This window comes from Arachis stenosperma, chromosome 4 (genome assembly GCF_014773155.1).
Source record: "Arachis stenosperma cultivar V10309 chromosome 4, arast.V10309.gnm1.PFL2, whole genome shotgun sequence".
Classification (NCBI taxonomy): Eukaryota; Viridiplantae; Streptophyta; class Magnoliopsida; order Fabales; family Fabaceae; genus Arachis; species Arachis stenosperma.
Genome location: NC_080380.1, coordinates 52,239,315 through 52,243,288, shown reverse-complemented (window position 1 = coordinate 52,243,288; position 3,974 = coordinate 52,239,315). Strand labels below are relative to the sequence as shown.

The window sequence follows — 3,974 nt, the reverse complement described above, 5'->3', positions numbered from 1 at the left end:
GTATTACCACCGGATACATACATGCCACAGACACATAATTGGGTGAACCTTTTCAGATTGTGACTCAGCTTTGCTAAAGTCCCCAATTAGAGGTGTCCAGGGTTCTTAAGCACACTCTTATTGCCTTGGATCACAACTTTATTTCTTTCTTTTTCTTTCTTTTTCTTTTTCTTTTTTGGTTTTTTTTTTTTTCGCTTCCCCTTTTTTTTTGTATTCACTGCTTTTTCTTGCTTCAAGAATCATTTTTATGATTTTTCAGATCCTCAGTAACATGTCTCCTTTTTCATCATTCTTTCAAGAGCCAACATTCATGAACCACAAATTCAAAAGACATATGCACTGTTTAAGCATACATTCAGAGAACAAAAGTGTTGCCACCACATCAAAATAATTAAACTGTTATAAAATTCAAAATTCATGCAATTCCTCTCTTTTTTAATTAAGAACATTGTTTATTTAAGAAAGGTGATGGATTCATAGGACATTCATAACTTTAAGGCATAGACACTAAGATACTAATGATCACAAGACACAAACATGGACAAACATAAAGCACAATTTTCAAAAAACAGAAGAATAAAGAACAAGGAGATTAAAGAACGGGTCCACCTTAGTGATGGCGGCTTGTTCTTCCTCTTGAAGGTCTTATGGAGTGCTTGAGCTCCTCAATGTCTCTTCCTTGTCTTTGTTGCTCCTCTCTCATGATTCTTTGATCTTCTCTAATTTCATGGAGGAGGATGAAATGTTCTTGGTGCTCCACCCTTAGTTGTCCCATGTTGGAACTCAATTCTCCTAGGGAGGTGTTAATTTTGCTCCCAATAGTCTTGTGGAGGAAAGTGCATCCCTTGAGGTATCTCAGGGATTTCTTGATGAGAGGGGTCTCTTGTTTGCTCCATCCTTTTCTTAGTGATGGGCTTGAGGTCATGCCTTCTCAGTTGAACCGGCTTCCCTCTTGAGTTTCTCTTCCATTGAGCGCCCTCTTCACAAATGTCTGTGAGGACTTGGTCCAACCTTTGATCAAAGTTGACCCTTCTTCATGGCCACAACTTCATAGAAGTGGTCTTGATGCACCCTTGAGATGAATCTATCCATCTCCCATGACTCGGAGGTGGAAGCTTTTGCCTTCCCTTTCCTCTTTCTAGAGGTTTCTCCGGCCTTGGATGCCATAAATAGTTATGGAAAAACAAAAAAACAATGCTTTTACCACACCAAACTTAAAATGTTTGCTCGTCCTCGAGCAAAAGAAGAAAGAAGAGAGTAGAAGAAGAAGAAATGAGGAAGAAGGGAATGGCTTTGTGTTCGGCCAAAGAGGGGGAGAAGTGGTGTTTAGGTTGTGTGAAAATGAAGGGGTGAAGAAGGGTTTATATAGGAGAGGGGGGCTCATGGTTCGGTCATGTATGGGTGGGTTTGGGAGGGAAAGTGGTTTGAATTTGAATGGTGAGGTAGGTGGGGTTTTATGAAGGATGGATGTGAGTGGTGAAGAGAAAGATGGGATTTGATAGGTGAAGGGTTTTTGGGGAAGAGGTATTGAGGTGATTGGTGAATGGGTGAAGAAGAAAGAGGGGTTGGTGGGGATCCTGTGGGGTCCACAGATCCTGAGGTGTCAAGGAAAAGTCATCCCTGCACCAAATGGCAATCAAAATCACGTTTTGTGCCAAATCTGGCGTTAAACGCCGGGCTGGTGCCCCTTTCTGGCGTTTAACGCCAGGTTCTTGCCCTTTCCTGGCGTTTAACGCCAGTCTGGTGCCCCTTTCTGGCGTTAAACGCCCAGAATGGTGCCAGACTGGGCGTTAAACGCCCAACTGCTAGCCTCACTGGCGTTTAAACGCCAGTGGGTTCTTCCTCCAGGGTGTGCTGTTTTTCTTCCTGTTTTTCATTCTGTTTTTTGCTTCTTCAATTGATTTTGTGACTTCTTATGATCATCAACCTACAAAAAAAACATAAAATAACAAAGGGAAATAGATTAAATATAACATTGGGTTGCCTCCCAACAAGCGCTTCTTTAATGTCAGTAGCTTGACAGAGGGCTCTCATGGAGCCTCACAGATACTCAGAGCAATGTTGGAACCTCCCAACACCAAACTTAGAGTTTGAATGTGGGGGTTCAACACCAAACTTAGAGTTTGGTTGTGGCCTCCCAACACCAAACTTAGAGTTTGACTGTGGGGGCTCTGTTTGTCTCTGATTTGAGAGAAGCTCTTCATGCTTCCTCTCCATGGTGACAGAGGGATATCCTTGAGCCTTAAACACAAAGGATTCTTCATTCACTTGAATGATCAGTTCACCTCCATCAACATCAATCACAGCCTTTGCTGTGGCTAGGAAGGGTCTGCCAAGGATGATGTTTTCATCCATGCACTTCCCAGTCTCTAGGACTATGAAATCAGCAGGGATGTAATGGTCTTCAATCTTAACCAAAACATTCTCTACAAGTCCATAAGCTTGTTTTCTTGAGTTGTCTGCCATCTCTAGTGAGATTCTTGTAGCTTGTACCTCAAAGATCCCTAGCTTCTCCATTACAGAGGGAGGCATGAGGTTTACACTTGACCCTAAGTCACACAGAGCCTTCTTGAAGGTCATGGTGCCTATGGTGCAAGGTATTGAAAACTTCCCAGGATCTTGTCTCTTTTGAGGTAATTTCTGCCTAGACAAGTCATCCAGTTCTTTGGTGAGCAAAGGGGGTTCATCCTCCCAAGTCTCATTTCCAAATAACTTGTCATTTAGCTTCATGATTGCTCCAGGGTATTTAGCAACTTGCTCTTCAGTGACATACTCGTCCTCTTCAGAGGAAGAATACTCATCAGAGCTCATGAAAGGCAGAAGTAAGTCCAATGGAATCTCTATGGTCTCATTCTGAGCCTCAGATTCCCATGGTTCCTCATTGGGGAACTCAGTGGAGGTCAGTGCACGCCCATTGAAGTCTTCCTCAGTGGCGTTCACTTCCTCTCCTTCCTCTCCAAATTCGGCCATGTTGATGGCCTTGCACTCTCCTTTTGGATTTTCTTCTGTATTACTTGGAAGAGTACTTGGAGGGAGTTCAGTAACTTTCTTGCTCAGCTGACCCACTTGTGCCTCCAAATTCCTAATGGAGGACCTTGTTTCAGTCATGAAACTTTGAGTGGTTTTGATTAGATCAGAGACCATGGTTGCTAAGTCAGAGGGGTTCTGCTTAGAATTCTCTGTCTGTTGCTGAGAAGATGATGGAAAAGGCTTGCCATTGCTAAACCTGTTTCTTCCACCATTATTGTTGTTGAAACCTTGTTGAGGTCTCTCTTGATTCTTCCATGAGAAATTTGGGTGATTTCTCCATGAAGAATTATAGGTGTTTCCATAGGGTTCTCCTAGGTAATTCACCTCTTCCATTGAAGGGTTCTCAGGATCATAAGCTTCTTCCTCAGATGAAGCATCCTTAGTACTGCTTGGTGCATTTTGCATTCCAGACAGACTTTGAGAAATCAAATTGACTTGTTGAGTCAATATCTTGTTCTGAGCCAGAATGGCATTCAGAGTATCAATCTCAAGAACTCCTTTCTTCTGATTAGTCCCATTGTTCACAGGATTCCTTTCAGAAGTGTACATGAATTGGTTATTTGCAACCATTTCAATTAGCTCTTGAGCCTCTGTAGGCGTCTTCTTCAGATGAAGAGATCCTCCAGCAGAGCTATCCAAAGACATCTTGGATAGTTCAGAGAGACCATCATAGAAAATACCTATAATGCTCCATTCAGAAAGCATATCAGATGGACACTTTCTGATCAATTGTTTGTATCTTTCCCAAGCTTCATAGAGGGATTCTCCATCCTTCTGTCTGAAGGTTTGGACTTCCACTCTAAGCTTACTCAATTTTTGAGGTGGAAAGAACTTTGCCAAGAAGGCATTGACTAGCTTTTCCCAAGAGTCCAGGCTTTCTTTAGGTTGAGAGTCCAACCATATTCTAGCTCTGTCTCTTACAGCAAAAGGGAATAGCATCAGTC

At 42.5% G+C, this 3,974-nt stretch overlaps 1 non-coding gene across 1 annotated transcript; it reads left to right on the top strand.

The window, feature by feature from the left end:
* Positions 1 to 3,729: 3,729 nt before the first annotated feature.
* LOC130977229 (small nucleolar RNA R71) lies at positions 3,730 to 3,837 on the top strand. The gene has a single exon (XR_009084930.1). It is a non-coding gene; the product is annotated as a small nucleolar RNA R71 (small nucleolar RNA).
* Positions 3,838 to 3,974: the final 137 nt, after the last annotated feature.